The following is a 19,470-nucleotide window of genomic DNA, read 5'->3' on the forward strand; positions in this document are numbered from 1 at the left end:
TTCACTCTCCTCTTTCACTTTCATCAAGAAGCTCTTTAGTTCTTTTTTGCTTTCTGCTGTAAGGGTGGTGTCATCTGTGTATCTGAGGTTATTGATATTACTTCTGGCAATCTTGATTCCAGCTTGTGCTTCTTCCAGCCCAGCGTTTCTCATGATGTACTCTGCATATAAGTTAAATAAGCAGGGTGACAATATACAGCCTTGACGTACTCCTTTCCCTATTTGGAACCAGTCTCTTGTTCCATGTCCACTTCTAACTGTTGTTTCTTGACCTGCATACAGATTTCTCAGGAGGCAGGTAAGGTGGTCTGGTATTCCTGTCTCTTTAAGAATTTTCCACAGTTCGTTGTGATCCACAGAGTCAAAGTCTTTGGCATATTCTATAAAGCACAAGTAGATGTTTTTCTGGAACTCTCTTGCTTTTTTGATGATCCAACGGATGTTGGCAATTTGATTTCTGGTTCCTCTGCCTTTTCTAAATTTAGCTTGAACATCTGGAAGTTCACGGTTCATGTACTGTTGAAGCCTGGCTTGAAGAATTTTGAGCATTACTTTACTAGCATGTGAGATGAGTGCAATTGTGTGGTAGTTTGAGCATTCTTTGGCATTGCCTTTCTTTGGGGTTGGAATGAAAACTGACTTTTCCAGTCCTGTGGCCACTGCTGAGTTTTCCAAATTTGCTGGCATATTGAGTGCAACAATTTCAAAGCATCATCTTTTAGGATTTTAAATAGCTCAACTGAAATTCCATCACCTCCACTAGCTTTGTTCATCATGATGCTTCCTAAAGCCCACTTGACTTCGCATTCCAGGATGTCTGGCTCTAAGTGAGTGATCACACTGTTGTGATTAACTGGGTCATGAAGACCTTTTTTGTATAGTTCTTCTGTGTCTTCTTGCCACCTCTTCTTAATATCTTCTGCTTTTGTTGCTGCTGCTGCTAAGCCAATTCAGTCGTGTCTGACTCTGTGCAACCCCATAGACAGCAGCCCACCAGGCTCCTCTGTCCCTGGGATTCTCCAGGCAAGAAAACTGGAGTGGGTTTCCATTTCCTTCTCTAATGCATGCATGCATGCTAAGTTGTTTCAGCCATGTCCGACTCTGTGCAACCCCATGGACAGCAGCCCACCAGGCTCCTCTGTCCACGGCATTCTCCAGGCAAGAATACTGCAGTGGGTTGCCATTTCCTGCTTTTGTTAGGTCCATACCATTTCTGTCCTTTATTGTTCCCATCTTTGCATGAAAATTTCCCTTGGTATCTCTAATTTTCTTGAAGAGATCTCTAGTCTTTCCCATTCTATTATTTCCCTCTATTTCTTTGCATTGATCACTAAGGAAGACTTTCTTATCTCTCCTTGCTATTCTTTGAAACTCTGAATTCAAATGGGTATATCTTTCCTTTTCTCCTTTGCCTTTCGCTTCTCTTCTTTTCATAACTGTTTGTAAGGCCTCTCAGCTGTTGTAGAGAGATACGGAATTGAATAGGAGGAGACATAAGGGCACTTTTAGAGGTGATGGAAATTTTCTTTATCTTGATTAGGGTGTGTTCACATTTGTCAAAACTCATCAAATTGTAGGCTTTAGATCTGTGCATTTTACAGTCTGTAAATTTATCTTGGTTTTAAAAGAAATCTTTTAAAGATTTTTTAAAAAGTAGATAACTATTAATTGTGGTAGTTACATAGTATGGCTTATAATGTGACTATTTAAAAATCATTTTTATGATCCAACACCTGAAGAGTATTAGAAAGGTGGCCAAAATGTCAGAGTATGAAGAGGGGCCCAAAGAGTGGTTAAATATTAGAGTGGCCAAAATGTCAAAGTATGAAGACCCTGGGCTCAACTGCTTCCACGGGCACACTAAAATTACAACTATTTGCAGAACAACTGTCTATAAGAACAATGTGGAGACTAGCAGAGAATATTTTCCAAAACTAAAGATATAAAGAAAGAATAATCCGAGATGGATAGAAGTAGAAATGCAGTATTGTCAAGATACATTACCCTCAAATTACCCACAAACAGGAGAACAGTCACAATTGCAGAGATTCTCCCCAAGGAGTTGGGGTCCAAGCCCCACATCAGGCTCTCCAGTCTGGGGGTCCCACACCGGGAAGATAAATCCTCAAATGTCTGGCTTTGAAAGCCAGTGGAATTTGCATATAGGAGAGATGGAAGGCTGCAGGAAACAGAGACTGCTCTTAAAAGTTGCCTGCAAAATCTCACATACTCCGAGACCCAGCACAGAGGCAGTAATTTGAAAGGAGCCAGGGTCATACCTACTTGCTGGTCTTAGAAATCCTCTCAGAGAGGCAGAAGGCAACTGGGGCTCACCCTGGAGATGTAGACACTGGTGGCAGCCATTTGGGGATCTCATTATATCATGAAGACATTGGTGCTGACAAGTACGATTTTGGAATCCTCCCTGTAGCTTATTCCTACCTGGGCTAACCAGTTAAGACCAGCCTGAGACCTGCTCTCCCCATCCTTTCCCCCAAGGCCTGCAGCCAGATGCTCAGGCCCCAAACTCACCCACCAGCAGATGACACCCTCAGCACAAGGCAAGGCCTGGCAGCCAACCAGCCCCACATACCAGTACATTCACAGTATGTCACCAACTCAATGGGCATGAGTTTGAGTAAACTCTGGGAGTTGGCGATGGACAGGGAGGCCTGGCATGCTGCAGTCCCTTGGGTCGCAGAGAGTTGGACACGACTGAGCTACTGAAATGAACTGAACTGAACTGAGTCCCACCTCAAGAGAAGGGTCCCTCAGCCAACATAGGAGGCACTGCTAGATTATATAGCTCTGGTATGCTTCTGGGCTCCATAAGATGTGTCCAACATAAGGCCACTTCTCCAAGATCAAGAAATATAACTGATTGACCTAATACATACAAATAAACAGGGAATTAGGCAAAATGAAGGGACAAAGGAATATGTTCCAAAGAAACAAGATAAAACCCCAAAATAAAAACAAAGAAAAATGGAGATAATCACTCTACCTTATAAATCATTCAAGGTAATAATTATAAAAATGCTCAATGGAGACTTCCCTGATGGTCCAGTGGTTAAGACTTTGCCTTTCTATGCAGGAGGTATACAACAATTACATGAACAAATATAGCACATGAAACTCTGCTCAGTGTTATGTGGCAGCCTGGATGGGAGGGGAGTTTGAGGGATAATGGATATATGTATACCTGTGGCTGAGTCCCTTTGCTATTCACCTGAAACTATCACAACATTGTTAACTGGCTATACTCCAATACAAAAAAGAAAGTTAAAAAAACGAATAAAAATAATAGTGCAGGATATATAAAAACAAAAACAATGTCATAACAATTTCAATAAAATGCTTCACATCAAAAATTTTTTTAAAAAATGCTTAATGAGCTCAGGAAAAAAAGGATGAATACAAAGAGAAGTTTAACAAAATATAAAGAAGAACCAAATAGAGCGGAAATAAATAACCATATAACCGAAATAAAAAATACTCTAGAAAGGATCAACAGTAGATTAGATGATGCAAAGAAATGAACTGGTGACTTGGAAGACAAAGCAGTGGAAATCATGAAAGTTGAGCAGTAAAAAGAAAAAAAGAATTTTTAAAAATGAGGACAGTTTAAGAGACCTCTAGTATAACATCAAGCATAGTAACATTCATATTACAAGGGTCCCAGAAGGAAAAGAGAGAGATAACAGGGCAGAGAAGTTATTTGAAAAGATAATAGCTGAAAATTTTCCTAATTTGGGAAAAGAAATTGAAATAGAAATCCAGGAAGTTCTCTGGCGGCCTAGAGGTTAGGTATTCTGGGCTTTCACTGCTGTGGCCCGGATTCAATCACTGGTTGGGGAACTGAGATCCTGCAAGCTGTGAGATGCAGTCAAAAATAGAGAAGAATAAAGAAATATAGATCCAGGAAGCACAGAGTCCCAAACAAGATCAACCCAAAAAGGTCCACACGAAGACACATTATAATTAAAATGGCAAAAATTAAACAGAGAATCTTAAGAGCAGCAAGAGAGAAGCAACTAGTTATATAAAAGGGAGCCCCCATAAGTGTGCCAGCAGACTTTCAGCTGAAACTCTGCAGTCCAGAAGGGAGTTGCACAATATATTTAAAGTGATGAAAGGAAAAAAGCTACCACCAAGAATGCTCTACCTGGCAGGGTTTTCATTCATATTTAAAGGACAGATAAAGCGTTTTATAGACAAGCAAAAGTTAAAGAGTTCAGGACCACTAAACCAACTTTACAAGAAATGTTGAAGGACCTTCTCTGAGAAGAAAAGGTCACAACTAGAAATATAAAAATTACAAAAGGAAAAGTCTCATTGGTAAAGGCAAAATACAATAAAGTTGATAGATCAACCACTTATAAAGCTAGCACATGCGTGGGTGCTAAGTTGCTTCAGTTGGGTCTGACTCTTTGGGATCCTGTGGACGGTAGCCTGCCAGACTCTTCTATCCATGGAATTCTCCAGGCAAGAATACCAGAGTGGGTTGCGTGCCTTGCTCCAAGGGATCTTCCCGACTCAAGGATCAGACCTGCGTCTCTTACATCTCCTGCATTGGCAGATGGGTTCCTTACCACTAGTGCCACCTGGGAAGCCCCTATAAAGCTAGTTCAGTTCAGTTCAGTTCAGTCGCTCAGTCATGTCCGACTCTTTGTGACCCCATGAATCACAGCACACCAGGCCTCCCTGTCCATCACCAACTCACGGAGTTCACTCAAACTCATGTCCATCGAGTCGGTGATGCCATCCAGCCATCTCATTCTCTGTCGTCCCCTTCTCCTCCTGCCCCCAATCCCTCCCAGCATCAGAGTCTTTTCTAGTGAGTCAACTCGTCGCATGAGGTGGCCAAAGTATCGTAGAGAGGTTAAAAGACAAAAGTAATAAAATCATCTATATCGACAATACATAGTTAAGGGATACACAATACAAAACAGTGTGAAGTAGGACACCAAAAACAGTCATTGTGGTGGGGAGGGAGTAAAAATACAGGATTGTCAGAATGCATTCAAACTTGAGATTATCAATAGATGAATAGGAAAGAAGATGTAGTGTGTATATATACACAATGGAATGTTACTTTTGTGTTATTCAGGCCCCCGTCCCCCCAAAAACAGAATGAAATTTTGCCATTTGTAACAACTTGGATGGACCTAGAGGGTATTATGCAAAGTGAAATAAGTCAGACAGAGAAAGACAAATACTATTTGATCTCACTTATACATGGACTCTAAAGAACAAAACAAAGGAACATAACTAAACAGAAACAGAGTCATAGATACAGAGAACAGATGGTTGCCAGAAAGGAGAAAGTAGGGAGTGGGTGAAATAGGTGAAATACCAAAAGCTGCACGGCACAGACAAAAGGAGAGAGAGAGAGAGGAGAGAGAATAAATCCTAAGAGTTCTAATCACAAGGGAAAAAATTTCTTTTTCTTTTCTTTTGTATCTATACAAGATGGTGGATGTTCACTAAACCTATTGTGATAATCATTTCATGATGTATGTAAGCCAAATCATTATGCCATACGCCTTAAACTTATGCAGTGCTGTATATCAATTACATCTCAATAAAACTGGAAGGAAAAAAAAGAAATATCCAATATTCTCCCTCTTCCAAATAGGGAGAATATTGAATATTTCTTCCAAATAATTTTTCTGAAGACTAATAGCATGTGAAAAAGGCAAGATGTGAAATCGTACATAAGAATGGCATCTTTTCTCATAGGAAATGTTTTGTATAGTACATGCATGGGATACAGTGGAGGAGTTTAAAAAAAATTAATAGTCAATAGCATTCCTCTTCTTTTCATATAAGAGATTTTGCTTTCCCTAATGTTTGATTCTGACAGTTAAGTAAAGTGGGACTTGAAAGTCAATACCACAGGCTGTAGTTCCTTTTCTAGTATAGTCGCCTCAAAGTTTGCCCCGGGTTGCACAGAAAGTGAATAGATCCTGGAAGACTGCTTTGTTTTCTTCCCAACATCCCTGTGCTTAGTGCAGCAGATTGTTCGTTTGGTTTCTGTCCTCTTGTCCTAGTGGCCAAAACCCTGTAAACCTACCCTCCTGTGGGCTAATGACCCACTACTTTTTTGCCTCTTAAACCAGACATGGTCAGTCACTCCCCACTTTCTCCTTTCTGGCAACCATCTGTTCTCTGTATCTATGACTCTGTTTCTATTTAGTTATATTCCTTTGTTTATAAAGAATTATAGTCCATGTATAAGTGAGATTAAATAGTATTTGTCTTTTTCTATCTGACATTTCACTTTGCATAATACCATCTAGGTCCATCCAAGTTGTTACAAAGCTGTCAGCATAAGGTTTTTTTTTTTTTAATTTAAGTCAGTAATCTAATCAATTTCAGAAAAAGTTAAATGACTGTGAGAAAGCCAAGATCCTGACAGAAGGCAAGTGATAAGCCATGTGATTTTTCAATAAACACTGATGGGTATGGCAGGTCTTTTTTTCTAGGTCAATTTAAGTAAGAAAGTGCAAAACCTTTAAGAGGTGATGATGGGTTATCTTGGTGATTCGTCGACTTATTTTTTTTCAGAGATGATATAAAGAAGCTATCACTCTTGAAAAGACAAAGTAAGAGAAGAGCAGCAAGTAAAAAGAACTAAAACATGATGAAGTCTTGATAGATACCAATCAAGGGGAAAGTGAAGTTAAAGAAAAAAAAAGAATCAAAATTTGGGAAGGACTGACTCTGTTTTCCCATTCTGTCTTCATTTTCTTAATGTACTTATGAATGTAGCTTTAGGAGAGAATCACTTCTCATTTTTGTGGCAATATGGGACTACTCCTTGATTGACTAGTTCAGTTAGTTTTTCTTGTGAGGAAGGGTGGTGTTCCAGAGGTTAAGATGGAGGGAGAGATGAATAGGTGGAGCACAGAGGATTATTAGGACAGTGAAACAATTCTGTATGATACTATAATGATGGATACACGTCATTATACATTTGTCTAAATGCATAGAATATAGAACAACAAGAATGAACTCTAATGTACACTATGGACTTTGGGTGATAATGATGTGTCCATGTAGGCTCATCAATAGTAACAAAAGTACCACTGTGTACCTTCTTTTCAATTTTTCAGTGAACCTAAAACTGCTATAAGAAAATCGAGTCTTTAATAAAGAAATTTTAAAGAAGAAAAAAGAATACTGATAAAAATTTTTTTAAAGAAGTGTGGTATTAGAATAGACACTGTTATTCACAGACACAGTATCCATTTCCCCCTTCTTCCATCCTAACAGAATTCAATTCTGTTCAAGCATCCTCCTCAATTTCCAAGAGCCCAGTTGACTCAGGAGAAACTGACTCCTTCCTCAGTTCCAGGAGTAGGTCTTGATTAGTCTCAGCTATTCAAGGTAATTCCAGCATTCTTACCAGTGACTGATTCAGAAATCCAGGCTTAAGCACAATCAGTGCATGGCATTGTCTGAGTGACTGTGGTCACATGACCATAGCCTACCCAGTCACACTGTAGGAAAGGACTTTTAGGTTATGGTTGAGAAAGATGTTTTCTTGCTCTCTCCCACTGAACATGAATAAAGAAGCACATTGCCCCGGGTGCTGCTGGCACTAGCAGCCACTTTGCAACCATGAGGAAAGTGCGATTGAAAACAAAAGAAACACATGAAGGAAAGCAGAGCCAAGAGAACTGAGAAAATGGTGCCTGGAGCTTGCATTACCTTTGGGCATGGTAATAGATTTCCTTAATTTTAAAACAGTTTTACCTTATTTTTGTTACTTGCTACTGGGAATAATCTGACCAGTACAGGTTTTCCCTACTTGATGCATGCAAATTGGTTTTTACATCATCTTTTGCTCACATATATCCATGATTATTTGCTACACTTGGGCAACCAAGTATTTTCAAAACATATCATAAACAGTCAGTTTTGTTAATATAATTATAAGCCTCCAATAAGACTAACCAAAAGCCTAAACTCACGGAATTTGATCAAATCTGCCAAACTGGTCAGTCGTGAGTTTATTCATCCAACAGGGAATTATTGAGAGCCTAATATGCAGCATTGGAAGGACTGATGTTAAGGCTGAAACTGCAATACTTTGGCCACCTCATGCGACGAGTTGACTCACTGGAAAAGACTCTGATGCTGGGAAGGGTTGGGGGCGGGAGGAGAAGGGGACGACAGAGAATGAGATGGCTGGATGGCATCACCGACTCTGCGGACATGAGTTTGAGTGAACTCCGGGAGTTGGTGATGGACAGGGAGGCCTGGCGTGCTGTGATTCATGGGGTCGCGGAGAGTCGGACACGACTGAGCGACTGAACTGAACTGAACTGAATATGCAGCAAGCATTAAACAATGTGAAGTCCACTGCACCCTGATTCTGTCCCTTTAAATTATATTTGAGTACAAAGAAAATAGGTCAATCTGTGATTATGCATATATTCATTACAAACTACTGCACAAATATTTGGCTAATGACTATGAGTTAAATGGTATGACATTCCCATGAGAAAATTAATTACTTGAACATGTGTTGTATAAAATATGTCAAATCATGATTCCATATTAGTTTTTAACCAAAGGAAATACATGAGAAATAAACATGAATTGTACACTCTATACATCATAAATGTCATATTATGCCCAAGGGCTTATTGTAAGTGAACAATTTTTTTCTGGATGAGGAGAGTAGTGTCTGAAAGATCATGAGATCACAGATCCAAAGAAGGGAGCCCTGTTGCAATGATTTTTTCATGTGCTAAGGTTTGCACCTATTGATAACTTGTCTGTCTATTTAAAGACTATGTTTCAGATAAATAACTATGTGTAAAGAATGGGTAGATTAATCATTTCAGATACCAAACTGCCTTCTAAAGTAGTTTGGAATTCTATCCGCCTAGGAATTTAAAAAGTAGAGATTTATGGTGTGATATGAATACCTACATTCTGATTTTTTTATGGTTTTAGCAATTTTGAGGAAGAAGGATCTATAGAAAGATCTATAAGTTAGAGACTGTAAAAATTGCCACTAAAGATGGACATATAGTACTACAATAAATGATGGTGCAAGATAACTAAATGGAAAAAAAGAAACTAATAAAGTCAGATATATACATGAACAAACTGAAGACTCTATTGTTTACTGAGAGCCAATAAACAGTTCATGAATGGAAAGGAAATTCCCCAGGGAAGCATATGGGCTTTTTACATTGTATACTCCAGAGAGAATATTCTTAGAGCAGGATCCAGTCATAGAGCAGGATCTTCTCCATATTAATACAGATACAGGATAAGAGTGATGCCCATTCCATAAACTAACCATGTTAGAGCAGGTTTGGTTTGGTTTCAGGCGAAAAGATTTGTCCTTTAAAATATCCAAGCTCACATAATTAGAATGTCTTATATCCAGCTTCTGATTCACAAAATGATATTTGTCCTCCCAGTCTCAGACTTGACAAATAGCCTAATTTATTTCTCATATTCTTAGCTTTGGTACAAGCATTCTCTAGGCTAGAATTATTTATTTGAACACATTTGCTTTGAGATTATACATTTTCTGTAGGGCACCAAAGTGCATTCCTCTGCTCTAAGTCTTCTCTTTATATATGAAGGGGTATTGTCACAGTTGCAGTGGATGGGGTGAGTTCACCAAGAGTAATGTTTTCAGAGACAGTGGACATTTTGCTTTAGAGGAGTAACAAAAACTTCTATGCCAACTCAGACTCAGCTCATGATTTGAACTACTTTAAAGTATGTGGGTGGAGGTTACAGTATTATGTGGGATATGTGTGAGGTGGAGAGAAGGAATGTAAAAAGAAATGTTCTCTGGCAAAACCAGAAACCTACACTTGTGACAGTTAATTTTATCAACATTTCTAATAATTATGAACCATTACAAACTTATTCTCTGGTCAAACGAAAAAAAAAAAACAAATACAGTATGATATCACTTATATATGGAATTCAAAAAGCCAAGCTGATATAACGAGAGAGTAGAATAGCAGTTGCCAGGGGCTGCAGGTGGGGGAAATGAAAAGATAGTGGTCAAAGAGTACAAACTTATAGTTATTAGATTAACAAATTCTGAGTATCTAAGGTACAGCCTGGTGATTATAGCTAATGATACTGTATCACATACTTGAATGTTGCTAAGAGACGAAAATTTAAATGTTCTCATCATAAAAAAGAAATGGTAATTATGTGACAGGATGGAGGTGTTAGCTAATGCTATGGTGCTAATCATTTTACAATATATATCAAATCAACACATTATGCACCTTAAACTAACACAATATGTCAATTATACCTCAATAAGTCTAGGGGCAAAAAAGAATAGGTGAAAGGCTAAAAAGTAACTCAAGAAGGTAGGGACTTCCCTGGTGGTACAGTGGCTAAGAATCTGCCTGCCAATGCAGGGGACACAGGTTTGATACCTGGTCCGGGAAGATTCCACAAGCTGAGGAGCAACTAAGCCTGTGAGCCACAACTACTGAGCCTTCATGCAGCAACTACTAAAGCCTGTGCTCTAGAGCCTATGCTCAGAAACAAAAGAAGCCACCCCAATGAGAAACGCATGCACCATAACACCGAGCAACTCTCACTCACTGCAGGAAAAAGCCCGCGCAGCAGTGAACAACCAGTGCAACTAGAAATAAAATAAATAATGTTTTTAAAGTTAGGAATGACATAAGTAGAAGGAAAGAATTTTTAAAAGAAAAAACAGAAATCAAAGAAATAGAATATCAAACCAAATTAAACAGGATCAACAAAATAAAACACTATTTATATGAATATAATGATGACAAATATAACATGCTAGATACACCCAGATAGGCTTATCCTCATATATTTAACTGTCCTGCTAACAGATAATTATTGTTAAAGGTTGTGTTTCTTCTCATGTAATTTTATTTTTTTCTAAGAAATGTTATTAAGTAGGGGGAAAAATCCCAAAGTAAAAACCTACTTTCCAAACAAATATATGTACCTGAATCCACATGTTTTGGGGGCTGACTATGTAACTCTAATGGCAGAAAGTGAAGAGGAACTAAAGAGCCTCTTGATGATGGTGAAAGAGGAAAGTGAAAAAGCTTGCTTGAAACTCAACTTTCAAAAAATTAAAATTATGTTATCCAGTCCCATCACTTCATGGCAAATAGATGGGGAAAAAGTGGAAGCAGTGACAGATTTTATTTTCTTGGACTCCAAAATCACTGCAGACGGTGACCACAGCCATGAAATTAAAAGACACTTGTTTCTTGGAAGGAAAGCTATCACAAACCTAGATAGTGTATTGCAAAGCAGAGACATCCCTTTGCCAACAAAGGTCCGCTATGGTTTTTCCAGTAGTCAGTACGGATGTGAGAGTTGGACCCTAAAGAATGCTGAGTGTTGAAGAATTGACGTTTTTGAATTGCAGTGCTAGAGAATACTCAAGAGTCCCTTGGACTGCGAGGAGATCAAACCAGTCAATCCTAAAGGAAATCAACCCTGACTATTCACTGGAAGGACTGATGCTGAAGCTGAAGCTCCAATACTTTGGCCACCTGATGCAAAGAGCTGACTCATTGGAAAAGACCCTGACGCTGGGAAAGAGTGAAGGCAAAAGAAGAGGGCAGCAGAGGATGCGATTGTTAGATGGCATCACCAACTCAATGAACATGAATTTGAGCAAACTTTGGGATATAGTGAAGAACCAGGAAGCCTGGCGTGCTGCAGTCCATGGGGTCATGAAGAGTCGGACCCGGCTTCATGACTGAACAACAACAGCAACAACAAAAGGGGGGTTGGAGATAAAAATTATGAAAACTAAAGACAAGGGAAAATCTTGAAATCAATGAAAGAGAAATTACACTTTACCTGTAGCAAAAACAATTCAGATGGCAGTGGATTTCTCATCAGAAATTATGCAGGCCATAAGAAAGTTACATAAAATTTTTCAATTGCTAAAAGAAAAGAACAGTCAGACTAAAATTCTATATCCAGTTAAAACACTCTTTAAGAATAAAGAGGAAATCAAGACATTCTCAGATAAAGAATGTCACCAGCTGACCCACTCTGAAAGAACAGCTAAAGGAAATTCTTGAAAAGATATGGTAGAAGAAGGAATCTGAAAACATCAGCAAGGAATAAACAAATCAGGGAAAGGAGTAAAAACAAAGGCAAATGAAATAAACTTTCCTTCTCTTGAGTTTTCTGAAGTTTGACTTTGAAGCAAAAATGAAGTGAAGTGAAGTTGCTCAGTCATGTCCGACTCTTTGCAACCCCATGGACTGTAGCCTACCAGGCTCCTCTGTCCATGGAATTTTCTAGGCAAGAATACTGGAGTGGGTTGCCATTTCCTTCTCCAGGGGATCTTCCAGACCCAGGGATTGAACCCGGGTCTTCCGCATTGCAGGCAGACACTTTACCATCTGAGCCACAGAGAAGCCCCTGAAGCAAAAATAGATAACATTATATGATGTGGGTTTCCATGTATGTAGAGGAAATATTTAAGATAGTTAATAAATGGAGAGAGGAAAACATTTAATAGTGATATAAGATTTTACACTCAAACTGGTAAAATGTAGAGAGCAGTAGACTGTGATGACTTATATATGTATAATGTAACATTTAGTGCAACCGTTAAAAATCTAAACAAAGTTATACTGAAAAAGAGTATAGCGTTGGACGGAAGGGGTTGAATTTGCTATCTAACATCTAGATGCTTGTATCTACCAGTAGATACAAGCTGTATGCTATTACAGTTTCAGAAGTTCTTGTTTGCTCAGACTGCAATGTAAGTAGCTCCCCCGCTATAGAGTTGTACAGTACCCAACCAGGATAATTGGTGCCCACAGTCCTAGACTCTCAGACACAAATGATCATAAAACACAAGTCACAGATGAATACATACAATATTACAACATTTACATGAAGTTGAAAATATCAAACTGAAGAACGTATTATTTCAGGATACATAAAAATAGAGTGAGCCTATAAAGACAAGCAAGGAAATGACAAACACAAAAGTTGAGGAAGGGCTGGAGGAAGTGGTTTTTAAGATCAAAGAAAAACACAGAAACTGAATGGTCTTGGTAATAGTCTGTTGCTTCAGCTAGATAGTAGAATCACAAGTGTTTGTTAGCTATATAACATTTTTGTATATACAAAATAATCCACACTCAATTAAGATGGAAAACAAGTGACACAAAACAATAGGAAAAGTAAATAGAGATGAATTCAGGATGGTAGTAGCCTCCGGAATAAAGGAAAGGAATACAACAGGAGAAAGATATACAAAGTTAACTTGGTGAGTACTTGTCACATTTTTCTTCATACCTTATACATAGATTACACATCTTTTGTTTGTGGCTGTCAGAAGATGGAGACCACAGAATCAGCAGTGAACGGAATTGTGCCTTAACAAGAATTATTCCCATCTAGGTGTACTTTGTGGCACGCAGAGAGTACACCAATAGAGACAAAGTCTAAACTTTTAATCTAGAGAGGACATACGTAGGTAAGCTTGTAAACAAAGGAGAAATACTCACCTTCTCCCTCGAGGATTTAAGATGATAGTGTTGCATTCAATCTAAACCAAGAGTATGATAATAAATATCATAAAAGTTGAGGTGGGAAGGCATTCAAATGATGAGATATATGTCTTGTACTGAATTTCATCTTAAATGGTTGCAGATATCATCATATATCTCTGTGGGAAAAAAAATGAGATAAAAGAGTCCACTGTTCAAGGATCATTCATTGTGTTTGTATCATAGTTAAATATAAAAGACCACTCGGGCATGTGAAAGGGAGACCATTTATGTATTTAAACTCTTTCATTGTAATTATAACAGCAATTTTGGAAGAGTCTATTTTACTCTTTAGGTTTCTAAATTTCCTTCTAGCATTTTCAAGTTTCACTCTGAAGCAACACGGTTTTTCACATGTTCTCACTTTTCAGAGAATTGGGATGGCATTCTAAAGAGGTAGTTTTTGAGAAAACCAGGCACACGCATATGAAACCATTTAGGTCATTTGTTGTGACAGTAAATAAGAAATTGAGTAAGCTATATTTCAACGAGGTAAACTTCTCTAACAAAGAGAACAAGGACTCTAAAAGACATTGTGCCAGGATGAAATTTACTCATAGCTCAGTTGTACACAAAAGCCTTAGTTCTGCTTTGCATAGAGTAGTCCCTGGGGGTAGTGGAACATATTTGTGAGTTACAGGCAATGAATTTTTCCGAGATCTAGTCAAACACATAGGCAAAGGCAGGAGAATGCTTCTTAAACGTTGAGGCAATCTTGAGTAAACAACAGCTAAAGTAAGCTACTGTGGTCTGCCTCCCACTTTTCCTTCTTCTAGAAACAGCTCTCCACATTTAAGATAAACAACTCCTTCCCCTGTTCAGCCCAGATGATCTCATGGTGGCAACCAGCAATATCTGTGATCAGAGAGATGGCCTCAAGCCCCCATTTCCCCTTTAATTGGAGCAGTTCCTCTCAGAAAGCAAACCTGCTCCAAGCCCCTATCATTTCTCACCTGGGTTATTACAATATGCAACTGGTATCCCTCCTTCCACACTTGTCTCTCTATAGTTCATTCTCAACACAGAAGCCAGGGCTAAATGAAGATTAGATAATGTTACTCTTCCTTGTCAAACCCTCTAGTGGTTGCCCAGCTCAAACTCTAAGTCAAAGTCTTTACAATGACCGCAAAGCCCCATGTCATCTGCCTTGCCTCCCAGGCTTTATCTCCCACTACTGCTCCTGTTGTTCACTCCAGTTCAGTCTCAGTGGCCTTACTGGTGTTCCTCACACATGCCAATTGCACACCCACCTCACGTCCTTTGCCCTTGCCATTATCTCCAACTCCAGCTGCCTTCATGGCTCACCCCCTCTCTTCCTTCAACTCTTTGCTCAAATGTCATTTCCCTCATAAGGCCTTCCCTGACTGCCCTATTTAAACTGCAACATCATGGGCCTAGAGAGTATAGTTCTAAGTGAAGTAAGTCAGAAACCGAAAGACAGTACCATATGGTGTCACTTATATGTGGCATCTGAAATATGACACAAATGAACTTATCTACAAAACAGAAATGGACTCACAGACATAGATAACAGAATTGTGGTTGCCAAGGGGGAGGGGCAGATTAAGGTGCGGAAAGGATAGATTGGGAGTTTGGGATTAGCAGATACAAACGACTGTATCAATATATAGAATGAAGAAACGACAAAGTCCTACTGTATAGAACAGGGAACTCTACTCAATATCCTGTGATAAACTAGCATAGAAAAAAATGTGGAAAAGAATATATATGTAGATGTACAACTGAGTCACTGCTGTACAGCAGAAATTAATTATAAATCAACAGAATCTGCCTGCAACGCAGGAGATGCAGGAGACACGAGCTGGGTCCCTGGGTCGGAAAGACCCCCCGCAGAAAGAAATGGCAACCCAGTTCAGTATTCTTGCCTGGGAAATCCCATGGACAGAGGAGCCTGGCAGGCTACAGTTGATGGGGTCGCAAAGAGTCAGACATGACTGAGCGACTGAGCATACTTCAACAAAATAAAGTCATTTTTTAAAAATTGCAACATCCCCACAACCCCCAGAACACCCTATCCCCTTCTCTGCTTGATTTTTTTCCTTCCTTGGCCCTTATTCCTTTCTCATATAGTATCAAATATCCCTCTTTCCTTTTGTTTAGTGTCTGAATTTCCTCCCCTGGAATATAAAGAGGGTTTTTTCTCCATCTTTCTTCCCCTGCTATTCCAGAATCTAGAACAATGTCTGGCATGTAACAGGTGCTCCATGGATGTTTGTTTTATGAATTGAATGAATGAAATACAGAACGATGAGAGCTGGCAGCTGCTGTCATCAGTGATCCAGTCTTTGGGAAAACCTGTCTGAAAGAGGAAAGCTGACACAGAGAAACCAGCAGTCTCCACCCTAGTGGGGGACTAGCCTCTGTCACTCTACTCCCAGAAGTCAGCTGCCTTTCTGCCTTTACCAGGGTTTTAGACATGAGCCAATAAATTCCCACTTTTGCCTAAGGTGATTCCAGGCAAGTTTCTATCATTTGCGACCACAAGGGTTCTAACATGTGAGCATTCATTGCGCAGACATATACAGAGCAAATGTTCCCTTTTACTAAGTAAAAGCCTCTCTGAGTGGTCTACATCCTCAGCTCCTGCTGTGCTTCATTTTCCGTCCTCAGCTCATCCTGACTCAGTGATGGTGCTTGATTCCACACTAGGAGATTTACACTGCAACATCATTTGCTGTCATTCGAAATCTCTATGTTCACCAACCTTGTGCAAAGTAGGATATAGAGACAGGCAGAGTGCACTGCCTCTTGCCTCCTGCTCCATCCTATCCAGCCCTTTGCTGACTCAGCTTTATAGCCACCCACATCCCAAACACCTGACCTTGAGCCACTCACATATGTGCCTGTGCTGTCCCATCTCTTCTCTCTGACGTTACCACTAATACCACACTGTTGGTCAAAAATCGATGACAAAGAATGAGGAAACCAAGGGTATTGTGACACAACAAGAACATCTTTGTGGCCCATCAAAATGTACCAACTGGTAGGTTGGGAAATAGCAGCTCAGAAAGCACTATATCTGCTGTTCATTTTGCAAAACAGTCAGCCAGCCAAATGCAAGAGGATTCAGAGGATTTAAGAGACTGTTTATTGCAAGTGTAATAGTCTGAATAAACACACATGATGTTATCACTGACCTACTTGGTAATTTCTTAGCCAATAGGACTACACACTTACATACCAGCGCTATCGTTCTTCTCCCCAACCATTCATTTAACGTACAAGAATAGAAGCCCTGTTATCAGAGTCAGACATTCCCAGGTGCTGGGCCCTGAATGGGGCTCCCAGTTTGGAATGAGACGCAGACACATAAACAGACGCACAGCAACAGCACAGCAAAGAAGTATGAGGTGAGGAATAATTTGTAAATGCTATGGAGAAACATCTCATCTTGTTTTGAGGAGTCCAGAAAAACATCTTAGTGGAGATAATGCCCAGAGATTCATCTTAAAGAATGAATGAAATTTAGTACAAGAAAGAAGAGGTGTGACATTCTAAGAGAAAATGTGGCATGAGTAAAGGCATGGCTACGTCAAGCACTTTACTGCTCCAGGGACATATCTATTTTTTAAAAAATTGATTTGTCTGTACCAGGTCTTAGATGCAGCATGCAGGATCTTTAATTGCTGTCTGCAAACTCTTTATTTGCAGCCTATGGGATCTAGTTCCCTGACCAGGAATTGAACCCAGGCCCCCTTAGCCACTGGACCAGCAGGGAAGCCCTACGGTGGGGACATAAAGAGATGACAGGAGAGGGAATAGGGGACAGGGGTAGGGCACAAAGGGCTGAGAATATTGTACTGCACCTCCCAGTCCCCCTACAAGGAAGGACTTAATACCCTAGCTGTGTGAGGGCAGTGAGCAAACAACCCTCAGCCCCTTTAGGCTCTGCCTCAGCTGCAGAGAACCACCTCATCCCAAATCACACTATTCTTGGGACAACTCACACAGTGACTGATTGAGGAAAAAGTATAAAAGCCTGATCACCTTAGCCCAACTGGGGACACCTTTGAAGGGTCATCTAGCTTTAGACCGGCTTCCCTGGTGGCTCAGTGGAAAAGAACCTGCATGCCAGTGCAGGAGATGCAAGAGACACAGGTTTGATCCCTGGAGGAAGAAATGGTAACCCACTCCAGTATCCTTGCCTGGCAAATCCCATGGACAGAGGAGCCTGGTGGGCTACAGTCCATGTGGTCACAAAGAGTCGGACATGACTTAGCGACTAAACCACCATGCTAGGTGCTTGTTAACTTGGTCACTTCTTGCTCTGGAGCTCATCTTTAAAATTATTTTAGAATTCTCAACTGTGGTCATTAAAAAAATTAGGCTGAAAGAAATGTTAGTCCTAGGAACACAGATGTGTATGGTTTGCCTTGAAATTCCTTAGCTGTTATCTGAGTCAAGACTCTCAAAAAGCACCTTTGTTTGAGGTTTGGCTTCTCATATGGTGCTTGCTGTGAGAGACAGGGCCAACCGAAGGGCTAGCAGAACTCTCTGCAGCTATAGTTCCTATTGAGAACCCATAAATAGAAATTCTGGACTACCTTATTTGTGTGATCAATTCTGGAATACAACATGGAAATTCTTGGTTCCAAAATCAAACCTGAAATGTTTGCCCAGAAGTGGCGTTCATTTCAACAACGTTTATGAAGCTCTTTGTGCTAAACAGTGTGTGAATACAAAGATAAGCAAGGCATATTCCAGTCCCTAGCAAGCCCATAGGCAGATGAGACAAGTCCGCAAATGACAATGATGGGCATAATCAATGTAGATGCAAGATATGATAAAGGGAAAAAGATAAGAGAACATGGGAAGATCTCACGCTTGATCATCTCCTATGCACCAGACACTTTATCTGCGTTATTCCATTTAATGCCAACAACAATCTTATGAGGTAGTCTTTTTTTCTTATTTTATTGATGAGAAAAACTAAGGAGTTCATGGTTAGACAGGTAGTAAGTAAAGGATTCCCAGTCAGCTTGACTCCAAAGTCCAAGCTTTTCCCTGACAACCTGCCAGCTCCCATAGCACCATAACAGAAGGATGAAAAGAACATTGCTGGTGGTCTTTCAGTGGGAGACCAATGGCTTCTGGCTTCAACAGTCAGGAAAAGCTACCTGGAACAGATGACATGAGGAGGAGGCCATGAAGTCTGGGTAGTTTTAACTAGCTGAGAATTATAGGAAGGGTGTTCTAGGCAAAGAGAATAATGTAATCAAAGGTCCCAAAGTATGGGAAAGGTCCAAAGACCGACAGGGTGTATTTTATGTCAGGTTTCCCAGGATGCAGACTCTGGGATGTAGTTTAGCATTCTGAAAATGTGTTATGGAGTATCCTGTGGAGGAGTCAAGGAAGTAGGATTAGGTAAAGGAAGGTGTTGGGCTGCAATATGCTGTTGTTATTTAGTTGTGTCCGACTCTTTGCAACCCCATGGACTGCAGTCCATGGGATTTTCCAGGCAAAAATACTGGAGTGGTTTGCCATTTCCTCCTCCAGGGGATTTTCCTGACCCAGGGATCAAACCTGCGTCTCCTGCATTGGCAGGCAGATTCTTTACCACTGAGCCACCTAGAAAGCCTGGGGCTGCAATATAGTCACACACAAAAAAGGCCTGAGTCAATGTCATGGATTGTTCTGAAACTTGAATGATATTTCAGAGTTGCCGTGCCTTGCAACAAGGGGGATGGGTCTTTATAGCATCCTCTCCCCACTTTTGACCAGTTATTGGATGTAGACTGTCCCTGGGAAAGGAATATGAACCTTGGATGATGTGAGTCTCCTCATCTGAGGGACAACATGGGAACCATCATCCACCAACACTCCTGGAAGCTGGGGGAGGGGGTACCCCAGCCCTGAAGGGAAATTCTGAATG

The 19,470-nt window shown here is 40.1% G+C and overlaps 1 protein-coding gene across 2 annotated transcripts in view; it reads right to left on the reverse strand.

The window, feature by feature from the left end:
• EFHC2 (EF-hand domain containing 2) overlaps positions 1-14,917 on the reverse strand; it is a 326,643-nt gene extending 311,726 nt beyond the window's left edge. The window contains exons 1-2 of one of the 2 annotated variants that reach the window (XM_088833699.1): positions 14,828-14,917; positions 13,536-13,696 (exon numbers count right to left, since the gene is read on the reverse strand). The gene's annotated coding sequence lies outside the window, so the exon portion shown is untranslated. Of the gene's footprint in view, positions 1-13,535; positions 13,697-14,530; positions 14,646-14,827 lie in introns of those variants that run through there. The other variant, XM_088833698.1, reaches the window with a different exon arrangement.
• Positions 14,918-19,470: the final 4,553 nt, after the last annotated feature.

This window comes from Moschus berezovskii, chromosome X (genome assembly GCF_049115385.1).
Source record: "Moschus berezovskii isolate FMDL1 chromosome X, NW_MosBer_1.0, whole genome shotgun sequence".
NCBI lineage: Eukaryota > Metazoa > Chordata > Mammalia > Artiodactyla > Moschidae > Moschus > Moschus berezovskii.